Below are 13558 nucleotides of genomic sequence, written 5' to 3' on the forward strand. Positions count from 1 at the left end.
GCAAGCAATTTTACCCAAAACGCTGCAATTGTCCCTAAGATTGAACAGTGCAGTGCGGCAACACTCATTTTCCAGTCTATTCATTATCTCCTCTGTATTTACTTATCTTTGTCTCACAAGTAAAAAAAAATCTGTGTTAAAAGGAGCCCTTTTATGTGGGGAGGGTTTTTTAACAGAGCTTTATGCTCTGACATGGTTGAGTTAAACTAAACTGAAGCTATGTTATGAAAGCAGTATGAATAGCAAATTAGTAGTTTCTGCTTTTCAATGGTATTATAAACTGTATTAGATCTCTGATTTCTTCAAATTACATCTTCCTGCAGTCTCATATAATGCCTTCTTTTGGATGAAATTCCCAATTTTGTGGTGTCAAATTAGTGCAAAGAAAATTACAACATTATTCTGGGACAGAAAATAAATGATATGGTGTTTTTACAACCTGCACCATACGAGTTTGATTTTATTTGTCTTTGAAACTAAATCCCCTCATAAATGATTCATTCTTGGTGAGAGATCATCTGACAAGGAATAATAAACCAGTAGTAGCTGTGTCGTATTTACATTCAAATAAATGCAGACAAAGGAAGTTCATATGAAAAGATATTTCTTCTGTGTTTGCCACACAATAAAACAGAGTTGTCATTGTCCATCTCAATGACTGTCAAAGCTGATTTACAGATTTGTTTTTCTTGTATCTACAGTGAGAGTTTGACACAACATCAGCACTGCAGATTCACACAGCATTTTTTTTCACATCATTTTACTGTACATGTAGAAACCATGTTTCTCTTTGATAGTCGGGTGAGAAAACTGCGTATTTTGCACTGCTGCGTCAGTGTAAACTCCAGTTGTTCAGTGCTAATTACAGAGCTCAACAGCTGTGAATATCATGCCTAATGATATGATTAAAGCAGATCATTAATAATAACTTATCAGTCCAATTCATATTTTGTATTTCTTTTTGGAAGTTTGGAACGTTAATTAAAGATATCATGGCTTTTGTACAACACATAAACTACAATTGTTGCAGTTCATAATGAACGAAACCTCTTGTAATTAAAATGTGTTGTAAAACGCAGACTAGGCAATATTAATATTGATTTCAGATAACCTTTAACTTCTTTAGCCAAAATGTGTGCACAGTAAAACTGATTGATTTCAATTTCCTGTCACGTGGGGCACAGCTGACCGGTAGTCAGCCTCAAAGTCAACGGATGTTAAAGTGTGGTTGGACAGCACTGATAAAGCTCCACTGCAGATACAGTAAGGTCTGTGATAGCTTAAAGAATCATCTCCTTCGGGCACACCTACAGCTCCCAACCAGTCCTATAAAGAACTTTCAAACAATAAGTTTTTATTTTTTTTCTCCCTTCCAACTTAATTACTGATATTTCTCTGTAATAGGTGCCTGATTTGAGGTAGATAATTAGGTGGGATATTGAGGTGGGCCTCCAGGGGGCTCAGGTCTGATGGATCAGGAGCACAGAGATGAGGGCAGACGCCATCTTTTCAAATTATTCTGGGGGGCCAGTGCTCCCAAGCAGCTTATGTAGCTAAGGCTTGGTAATTAAATTATAATTTAACCTGCTCCGGGTGGAGTGGCAGGACTGGACCAGACTGGGGGTGGAATGGCACTGACAGGATTTACACTTAATGAAATAATAAAGCAACACCAGCAAGGTATAGCTAGCAATGAAGAAACAGACGCGCCGCAACTTGGCTGTCTGTTTATCCATTCTTCAGCGATGGGGGAAGGTTGGAAGCTGATGAGTGGCTCTCTGTCTCTTTTTCCATTTCTCTTGCTGTGGTCTGCTATGGAGTGGAAGTTAGTATAGTGGATGCCAGTGCATTTCGGTCAATAGAGTCCTTTTATAGTTTTATTTTTATTTGTATAACGTGTGTGTGTGTGTGTGTTTTGCTTGGATTGCCGTTGGTGTTTTCGCAAGTTCTATAAATGATTTGTGGAAAAAATTATGTAATGTGTATATAGATACGATGTTTACTGTATACCATCATCCAAATGTAGTTGTTTATCTTAAGTGGTGTCTTTTAACAAACCTGGATGTAGACACAAAACACATGCAGTGACAGATTAAATATTTGTTCCTTGGCTTTGTGCTGATGTCTGTATTATTCTATATTTACCCTGCTGCATTTTGCTCAGGGGTTATGTTTATTGTTGTGCATGGTAATTCTCTGTTGATTAATTAAAGTCTCTCTGTAGGGACCCTTAAAGTGCAAGTAATTAAAAACTCTCAGAATACTTACGAAATAGCTGACTCTCAAACATGAAAAATGCTAAATAGAAATAGCCCACATTGATAACCGTTTTGGCCCCACAAAATAAATAGATACATTGATGTTGGCCGGCTGGTATTCTGCACGGCAAACCAATCCTGCTACACAACTATATTGAATGTCTATGTCAGTGAGGTTTGTTCTTGAGCATCCTGATTCTCACCATATTGGGATTATAAAGTCAGAATACAACTCACTCCATCAGGCAGGCAACTTGATGGATTAATGTAAAGTGCTGCTTAAATTCACAGTTTTTTCATGACACACAAGATACCTTAAATGAACGAAAGAGGAGGAAAGTGAATGCGAGAGAAACAGACAGGAAAGATTTAAAAGACAATGAGGTAGAAAGAAATATGGAATTCACTACATCTGTTTTGTGTCGCCGCATCCTTTCCTCTCATTCCCTTCTCTCCTCTTCCTACATCTCTGCAGCTGTTAAGATGGATGCCTCACAGTGGAGGGAAGAACCACGCAGTGTTCCTATAGCCCCGCATTGCCGCAAGCTCATTACAACCTTCCCCTCCAAAATCACTCCCGCCCTCGCTGCCCCACTCCCACCGTTCACCCGAGCCTAAATCTGCCCCCAGCCTCAGCCCGAGATCCAGCCCCAGCCAGCATGACAGACAGGCCCAGTTAACAGTCCCTGTAAGCGGGGAAAGAAAGCCGAGCATAGAGGTAAAATGACTGGACCGCAAATGACAGGTGTAGTTAAAATAGTGAGGCGCAGAAAGGCTTGAGGACAGAGAGCCGGGGCGGCACTGTAATAAGCAGGATGAAGGAGCTCAAGCATTGCCTGAGTTTTCCTCTCTCTTCCACTAACATCCTTCCTCAGGCAAACAAAGACAAAATAAGAGAAAGTTAACTTTTTCTTTTAGACACTTCCTCTCTTCATTCACTTATTTCTCTCATGATTGTCATGTCTCGCACTGCTTCCTTTAAGGAGGCTAATGAAGCATTATTGACATAATGCTGGATATTTCTAAAATTTAAGACTTTAGATAACATGCTGTGTGACAGGGCTACTTGAATTGTAAATGGGCAGGAAGGAGCAATTTTGTTTGGTCCCCTTTGGACTTATATAGATGGACACAGGAGGGATTTGCCTCCACAGCTGATCTGCATCTATTTTCTCTGCCTTTCATCCATTTTCCGTGTTGCCTTTTTTCATCACCATCTTTTCATCTGATCCCATCCAGCCTCATTTTTTAAAATAATCAGTTTTTTGCAGCATCTCCATGCTGGGCAGGGGCAGATGGGGGCTGAGCATTTAATAGATTGGAAGAGCGTAGGGGAAATGAGGGGACAGGACTGTTGTTGGACAAGGGAAACAAATTGACTGATTGACGTTTCATGCCATCCTTGTAACTAAGACTCTGTTTCTAAACAACCAGAATTGACCACAATCAATACAAAAAAATTATTTACAATCAAAATCATGAAAGGTTGGCTCAGTCCAGACTTTTAGTGTCATCAAGGCAGCCTTAGAAAAATACTTATGCCAGCAGAGGTCAATAAGACCTATGCTAATGCCTTAGAGGCTATGCTTAGAGACAGCTGTGCTTTGATTTTACTGCTAAAGTCAGCATGCTCTCAATGACAATGCTAACATGCTGATATATAACAGTTGTAATGTTCACGTTCACCATCTTAGCATTGAATGTTAGCATAATAAGATTCACTAATTACCAATAAACAAAGTACAGCTGAAGATGATGCCATTAGTTTGGCAGGTATTAGGTCATAAGAATTATTATTATTTTTTTTTTTTTATCTCATCGTGGCATTATATAAAAATTAGGGGATCACTAAAGTTATTAAAATTCATCCACAGAGCATCATGAACGTCTGAACCAAATTTCCCTGAAATCCTTCCAATAGCTATCAAGACATTTCAGTCTTAAACACAAATGTCAAATTCATGGTGGGAAAGTCTGGTTATCATTCACGTCATTAGGATTCATCATTTGAGAACCGTGTCCGTCTGAAATTTATTTAATGACACTTAATCCAGGGGCTTTAAAGAGGTTATAACCAAGTGCCAAGTGGCACCCCACCGTGATGTCACCCGTGGTTTGTGATCTGTCGTTTTGAAGCCTCAAGTTTTTGGGAGCCAGAAGTGACCATATTTGGATGAGAAGGTGAAGCTAACTGAGAACCCAAGGACACTACACCTGCCCACCTACACTGAAAACCTGACTGCCCCCCAGGCCTGCCAATCAAACCACACATGACCCCAGACATACTTCTCTTTGAGGCCTAATATCTAATTAATAATGCAATTATTTTCAGAAGGACCACCATAACACTCATCAGAAGGACTGGATTTAGCAAATGAGACCGTAATGACTTGTGGAAAGAAGTAATTGGCTCACTATTTCCTGAGAGAATTTGGTGCTTTTTAAATCAGTTTATTGGAGCCATGATGTTTTTTGGGAGCATGCCCCTAGTGACCGTCAATGGTATTGCAAGTTAGCCACTTCCATTTTGGCTTCACTTAGACACCATGTCCATTTTTGTTTACATTCTATAGTTAAAACTACCAACAACAAATATCAGTCCACGGTAGCATGAGGAGAACATCCGGATGATTCATGCTCTGGACACCATTAATGTCTTCTCAATATTTCATGGCAATCCATCCAGCTTCACTGACTGACAAACTGACATTGCCAACGTGAGTAAATCTGTGACTAAATGATGTACAACATGAACAATAAATGGCAAATAGCACTTTCTCAAAAATTTGCTTTAAAAATAAAAAAACAGGAGTAACTATGGCATTTGAATGAAGTGGTGCTTTTTAAAGTGCGATTGTATTCTCCCTCTTCTTCTTCTGCTCTTCCTCCTCCTGCTTGCCCTCCCTAACTGTGATTCCACTGCCTATCTGATTGGTATTAACAGGATTATCAGTGCTGCTGCCATAATTAGAAGGAATGCACCACAATTACTGATATAGATCAGGAGGATTAAACTTCATAATCTGGAGCTTGCTTCCAGGCAATAAATCTAATGCATTTTGATCATATGGACTTTGTTGATATCTACATGACAGTATTTATATAACACTCTGCCACTATTTCTACAAGACTTAGAATAGCTGATAATTATTGTCTCTCAGCCAGCCGTAAGCCTGACAAACACTGTACAAGTGAGTGACTGCGTCTTCTGTCATGGTGGAAGCTGACTTCAAGTTGAGGTGATGCCAGAGTTTTTATAACTGCACAATATTTGATACTGGCATTTGATACTGTATTTCATCTTTATTGCACTGTATAGAGTAGAGTGACACAAGAGATGGAATAAATAGTGTTGTTATTATTTGACATCAACTCCTAATGTCACAGCATGTCATATGGACCACAGTCAAAAACATGAGATTATATCCCGTAACCTGCTAGCATGTCTTGCATTAGTCTCCAGACTATATGAATCTGAACCAATGTAAGACCTGACAGGGAGTAAAGACTATGATCATCTGGGGGCTAAATTTAGCAGGTCCCTGTGCAGAAGAGGAACATCTGTCTTTATCAGTGGTGGTTAACTCGGTACAAGGAAACCCAGCACTTGTAATTCATGCAATATTTAGATGAGAGGGTCAGAGTGCTCCTGTGGGGATGGAGGCAGTCTCCGCTGCTCCGACTGCATGATTGACCCGGGCCTCGTCTGTGAAGAGAGGTGCCAGCTCTGATCGCTTTAAAGGACGAGGCAGCACACGGGAATGTCATGCTTTAACTCCTCCAGCTGCTCATGTTGTGCCTTTGACAGATCAAGCAATAACACAACTGCACATTAGAGTTTAGAGGCCAAATGATGAATACAGTTAGTGATGTCGAGCTAAAGATCAGCTGTGATCTGGATAGTGACCCTCATTTAGTGGTAGCAGAGTTTAGTGATAGAAAGAGGTGCATGTGCTCAGTTTTGAGGTACATGTACTTTGATTCAAATACATTTTATATATATCTGTAACAGAATACATTTTGGTATTCGTACTAGTCAGCTGACACCTGCTGAGAGCCTTGGAAAAGAGAAAAGCAGTATGTGAGTAGTTGGTTAAATTTTTTTTTAATAATAATGAACAGATAGGCCAAACAAGTTCTTGCAAGTATGTAATATAGATTTTCGTAACCGTGTCCATAACTTTAAATGGAAAGCACTATTCTATAACGTGGGTTTGATGGGTGGTCATTATTTCTGCACTGTTGAAACAGAAACTGCTTCATGGTTGATGCAAGTCTGGGGAAACAAGGTGCATTTGATGTGAACGTTTGGGTTCTGTTGGAACAGATTACTCCCTGCCTGTCTTATATCATGAGAGCTGAATAAATAATATAACTATGACTTAAATACTGCGAAACACATGGGGTATAACCTCCATGTTTCAAAATCCTATCAAGGGATTTGGGGTTATTTTGATTTTCCTGGTTTCTGTTAGCATGTGCAGCTGTTGTAGAGGAATGCAATGTAGTCTTTTTTCTTTCTTCCTATGGCTGCTGAACTGCCACCTCCTCCACCATATTAAACACTCAGTCAGCATTCACCAAGTATTTCTTGGTAACGGACCTGTCTTTTCTTTGGGGTGTCATGCTGTAGCATTGCTCTTATCATTGCTCAAATCAAAGCCCAACAGGAGCAGAGAGAGGAAGGCTGAACAGACCAGAAGTCCTCCCAGTGCCCCATCCACACATATTCACACGCACAAATACACACAGAATTACTGACATGGATTCAGCTAAAACACACAACATAAAAGACTCGAGGGTCACCTGCCTCTCCAGCTGTCCATCACCCTGATATACAAAAAGAATTACATGCAGACTAAAAGTGCTTTGTTAGTTTGTGTGTGCATACATACTTGGATTGCTTATTAGAAAGTCGGAGTATTGAGAAATGATTGGATACTGTTTTGTTTTTTTCCTGACCCACCGACTTACCTTTTAGTGCACAACATAACTTATTCCAGGAGTAATATAAGCTGTATTCAAGCAAGCTGAGAAGCAGACATTTTTTTGAAAGTGTTCCAATAAGCACCCACAGGAGACAGAATCTCCATCTTATTAAATCACTCATCCACCCACAGATATGCAGTGATGATACTTGCATAATACCTTTAAACAAAAAGAACAATCTCATTCACGAGCTGAGCTGACCATTTTTTTTTTTTATCCCCTTCCTGTTAAGTGATCTGCCATCGTGCAACAACAGCTCCATTCAAAATCTAACATTATTTAGAAATGAAGCCAATAACCCGTTAAGATATATGAAGCACATTTGTGAAATGTTTGAGAAATTGCTGCCAGGGGGTTGTGGATTAATGCAGTGTCTGATGCCAGTGCTGAAGATTCAGAAAGAGGAGGTAAATATTTCAAAAATAATAACACCATGAAACCATTTGCAAACTTAAAGGGCACACACACACACACACACCCACACCCACACACACACACACACACACACACGCGCGTGCGCGCAATCTCCCTGGCTTCAAAATGACGCGATATAAAAACGTTGTCCTTCATGCTCTGCAGCTGATGTCTGATATTTCATCCTTGTTTTATTAAAGATTTCAACAAGTTTACACCGCAGAAAGAAAAATATAAATTAACCATTTTCTCTGACGGAGTCTGATCTAATGGGCAAGATATTAACGAGAGAGGAGTGGGAGCTGGAAGGAGAAAGTGACATTGTAATGGTGTATTATATTTCCACATGTGAAATGTATACATTTAAAGAAAACATTATTTTAAGTTACCAGTTCTAAGGGGACATGTTACACTTGGTTGAAAATGACTTGTCAGAAGGGAGGTTATGGGAATTCACTCTGCTCTTAAAATTCACAAAATGTTACTATTGAACAGATGACTATAGGCATCACTTATCTCAATAAAATGTGTGCATGTAAGAATTAATAATATATGTATAATGCTGCTATCATGTAAAGTGCCAGTCTGCTATATCCTCAGTGGCATCCCACATGCCATCATCTATTTTTTGTCTTGAACTCTGTCGATCAACTTTGTGCACCGTTGTTTCATCTTCCACAATTACTACATTTCATTTCTCTGTCTCGTTCTGTCGTCGGCTCTTATGTCTCTGCTCCTCTGCATCCTCAAAGTCAATCGATTATCTCTACGGCTGAGGTTCTTGCTTTCATCTGATGCGTTAGGTATCTATCCTTGGCTTTCTGACCTGGGCCAACCCCCGCCTCACTCTGTGGCTCCTTCTGAACTTTGATGGCAGCATCCATATCCATGTCACCAGTCTGACACTGTCCGTCCTGCATCAATAAACATTTGGGGAGGGCAGATTTTTCTAGGCTGAATAATTTATAGTGCATGATTAGAAACTCTATCCTGAGTGGAGGATCTGGTTGCTTGTATGTTTGTCTTGGATCTTTACAATAAAACATGACCCAGTCTGATTAGAAAGTCAGGTGCCACCGAGCTTGTTGGGTGCGTGTATGTGTGTAAGAAGCAGGGAGAGAAGACTTGGATATGGGGTTTAACTTTGTTCTGATGTGGCTCTGGATGAGTGAATTATAAGAGTCATTTTGATTAGACTTTCCCTCCATGTTCTTAACAGAGAAACCCGGGAGGAGGAAACTGACGATGTAACACTGTCACCGAGACATCTTAGCCTTAAATATAGTCACAGGAAATGCCAAACAGTAGAGGAGAAATTCTGTATGACTGAATGAATCACAGACAGTCATACTGACGATTACAATGATTTTGTCTTTAGAAATATGAACATTAGAACCTCATGAAAATGTTTATAATGGTTTGACAAATAAGTAGCATAGTATTACTCTTTTAAATAGGTACCGGTTACTGTTGAATACATGCTTCTTTATAGACTAATATATTCATTCAGTAGTCTTTTGTTTTTTAGTTTTTGTCCCACAGTTTATTTCAACAACTTATCAAAGTTGATCTTGCAGTAGCACACTTACTCAACACGGTGCCACCAGTGAAAAATAAAAGAAATTGAGCTCACAGGGAAAATGAAAACTTTAGGCCATTATCTTTATTTGAAATGTGCATCTGTACCAACAATTTGTGGTTATTTTTCATATGAGTCAGACACAGTCTGAAGCCTCAATCTTTACTCAACATCTGTAAGGATACTGAGTTTTAACATAAAGTGCTGCTTTTTTTTTTTTCTCCACGCCAGCAGCCCATCAGTTTTACAAATTGCGGAGGAATATTCAGCATGATCAAAACCCGAAACCTTTCAGATTCTCACACTCAATAGAGGCAAATACAAGACGAGCGTCTAGCAGGCACTTTTGTCCTTCACTGCTTCTCTTTGTGTTTCAGAGGGACAGTAGAGAGCGCATCATGAACTTCTCATCATACAGTAGCTATGAGTGTGTGTTTGGGGTGGGTCGGGGGTGTTATGTTCATTAGCACAGTCAAAATGCCTGGAGGCATAAGCAGAAGAGGAGTGAGTGAAAGGAGTGGGGAGGGAGGGGGTGGCTTATATGGAAATTGACCAGTGTGCTGTAACTGTTCATCTGGTGTAGGCCTTTGAAGTGAGCTGTTCAACACTGCAGCCGGCCTTGTTCTTGATAATTGCCTAAATGATCTCCATGGAGCGTGGGGTTGTGTTACAACTGAACTAATCCAGGGGCAACCCGCTGATTTGACAGAGAGCTCTTCGCTATGTCAGTCTCCCCACTCTCCCAAACAACAGCCTATCTTCCATTCTGTTTCGTCTGTTTATTAGACTAACACAGCAGGGGGTGTCATGCTAGTGTTGTGGGCTCTGGAGGCACAGAGGGGGTGGGGGTGGGGGGGGGGGGGGTTCTGTTTGTTGTAGGGTTGATGGCCTCTGTGCTCCCCAAGCTTAGCCACACGCTTAACCCGCACTCCTTGACATCATACCCTCCTCTCGCCCCATTGATATGTAAATGAGCAGCAGCCCAGTTTGCAAATGAGGGAGGAATAATTAGTCAGGAGCACTTAGTAACAACAACAATAATACACACGTCTGATCCAGGCTGAGCTGCTTTCTCTTTGTCATTTGAGCTGCTCCTGGCAATCTGACAAGCCCCCCCCCCCTCCCTCCAATTGCTGCCCCAGAGACACTGGTGGGTGGTGGGGCATCCACAACAACTACAGTGTTTGGCCTTTTGGAGTCTCACCAGGGTTTAGGCAGCCAGTGGAGCATGGAGGCCAAGCAGAGCCCTAGGCCAAGAGCACCGAGTACGGAGCACAGCCTAGGTTGGAGACCTTTCTGGTATGCAGGGAGGTCAGAGCAGAGAGCGAAACAGAGAGGAAGTAATGTGGACACCCTGAGACCTTAGCTTTACAGGTCCTGGAGGAAGAAAGAGGGCCATCACAGACGTTCATGAAAAAGACTGTGCTCGAATGGGAAAATGAAAGTTCAGTTACATTTTCAGCAAAGAAAAGTTCTGAGCCAATGTTTGTTGGGAAGATGGAGAGCAAAAGAGAGGATGAATAGGTAAACGACGGAAGGTTGACAAAAACAAAATGGCTGACGGGGGAGGAAAAAAAAAAGCAGCATCTGTTTCGGGAATATGACTGGAACACTGACGGGGAAAAATATATTATTATGTCCAATTTACATACAGTACTAGTGCTTCAAAGAGGAGGGTGTCATGTTAGTGTTCTGGTGCCAGGCGTAATGAAGAGCCCCCCTCCCACTGTCCCAGGACAGGCCCAGTGGCAGAGTATCAGGTAGACTGAGGTCCCGTATAAAAGCGGCCCCTATGAATTATAAATCATAGGCCACTGGAGCCACAGCCTGTGGGATACAGAGGGGGTAAAGAGGGACTATATTCCCGGAACAAAGGACAGCAATGGGAGGGGGTGAGGTGGAGAGGTGATGGCTTCGTGTCATACAGGAAAAGTTAAAGAAGGGCACACAATTTGATGGCGTCATTGTCTAACATTAGAAAATATCTCAAAATATTCACATCTGAAGCAATCAGCACCTAAAGGACTGCATGCAGAGTGCATGTGTTCTAGTTTATGCTTGTGTTCATGTGAAAAGAGACCTGGACTTTTCAGGTCCTCCCCGTTGGTCATTGGGTTGCAGGCCTGGTTCAGTCAGAGGTGATTGAATAGAAATATTGTTTTTTTTCCCTTTTTTCGGGGGTGGGGGGCATACTGATGAAAGGTTGATTGATATGGTGTCAGGCGCTCTGTGATGGATTAAATTGTGTGTGCAGACGTTGTGGCCCTGGCCAGTCATGGCTGTTGCTGCCTTTTCCGCCAGCCACTGCTGCGGCAGCTTTAAGAAAATTTGATTTTCGCAGCTCAGAAACACACGGCAGCCCCTTTCTCTCCGCTGCCTGACTTCCATTTAGTTTGAGAGTGCACAAGTGATTCTTTATTGGATGAAATCTGCGCCGGATTGGATAAAGTGTTAGAGCGCTGAGCCATCTATCACTATCACCGCCCCAGCTCCAGTTTCATTTTAAAAGAAAAGAATGAAAGCAGAAAAAACAGAAAGAAGAAGAAGAAAAACAGACAGCCATAGGATGTTGGAGATTTGAAAATTAACTGTGGCAAGGAAAAAAAAAGATCTATCCTCCAACCACTAAGCCTGTTTCCTCCGTTGGAAGATACCAAGCTTTTCTCTGTAGAGATGCCTCCGTGACTCGCTAGTCTCTCAAGCTCTCCTGTCTCTCAGCTCTCATAATGTCTGCTGACCAGCTCAAGCCCACACCTGTTCACACCCTGCTCCATAGGTCTGGTTCGTTCAACATCTTTCCTCCTTATGTGGTCCTCAACACTACATTACCTTGTGTTTACAACTGTACGGGTAATTATTTTGATGTCAGGCACTGAGAGAACGAAAAATACATCAGACAGGATATGCTTTTTTCTTTTTCTTTTTTTTCTTTTATATCAGTAGTTTATAAGTAGAGCAATTAACAACCTAATACTACACTTGCACTGTAGTAATATATTTAAAAAAAAAGTATAGCATGCATATGTATGCAAGCTCTCTGATTGGTTTGTAAGTACTCAATCTTTAGTGTATGCACAGCTTCCAAAACTATAAAAACACATCTCAAACAGAGATGACATGTTTAAGCAATTCATTTGCACCATTTTAAAAATGTTTGTCTTTCTGCTTACTGACTTCTAGCAAGTCCAAATCGTTTTCCAAGTGTCAATGTGTGTTCAGATCATATTCACTAAAAGCACCTGTTAACAATTTGAAATGAGTATTTTGCATATGAGCGTTAACTTTGCACAGCTGTGACAGACCAAGCAGCAATACTACAAAGTCCCTGATCCCCCATTCCCTCCAGCTGAAAAGTAGTTAGTCGAACTCATCAGTGCTGCATCCATAGTCGGTCCCAGGCCAGCCCAACAGGGCTCAGTCTAGACCTACGAATTAGTCAGGCTTGTTTGTTTGCTCACATCTGACCATCTCTCCTCCATTCATTTTTAAACACTATTTCTTTCGTCCCCGCATGTCCATTAGTGCTTTGCTGTATAAAGCAAATGGCCATGAATTTACCTCAAGGCGATGCAGACAAGAGCTTCAGAAAGCAAGGAAGAGTAGGAAAAAGAGCTGGGGGAAAAAGGCAGCGAAGATTGTGAAAACCCATATGTATTTCATTTCGTCTTACATAATTCATTTTGAAATGCATCTTGGATGATGTAAATCTGTTCAGAGGCACCCTCTATTCCAAGCCTTTACCCTTAAATGTCTCTGTGGTTGGAGTGTCCTGAGGCAGTTTGGACCCACCAGCCTCCCCCACCCCCAGCCTTAATAAATCATTATGGAGCAGAGACGCACTTATCAAGCTGGTCAGAGACCTCTAATGAGCACAGGGACCACGACTCTGCGCAGCCCCAGAAATATTTTATTAAGAGCACATTTAAACACACACTACTCAGGATGTATGACCACATTGTTGAGCTCCCTGTATCACATCTGCATCCTAAATAGTAGGCCTGAGATTACAGACTGTACGTGAGCTCCTCACATTGTTTCAGCTGCCCACTCTGATGCAGCTAACTCTGTCCTCTAGTCTGACTTGTTCACTAGCCAACACCGAGTGCCCTCTATGGAGCGCTTGGATTATTTCCTGGATCCCAATGGCTCCTCTGGGGCTTCATGACCTTTGCTCTTATGCTCTGGTTATGATGGCCCATCAGAGAAGAGACCATACTCGCAAGTCAGACACAAGTCATACCCCTGAATGATGGTCTTCGGCTTCAATATGTCCATTGTGGGCTTCAGGAGGGAAATTGAATAGGCAGAATTATGAAAA

This window comes from Embiotoca jacksoni, unplaced genomic scaffold, assembly GCF_022577435.1.
Source record: "Embiotoca jacksoni isolate LCO1_2020_lvr unplaced genomic scaffold, fEmbJac1.0.p SCAF_6, whole genome shotgun sequence".
NCBI classification, from domain to species: domain Eukaryota; kingdom Metazoa; phylum Chordata; class Actinopteri; family Embiotocidae; genus Embiotoca; species Embiotoca jacksoni.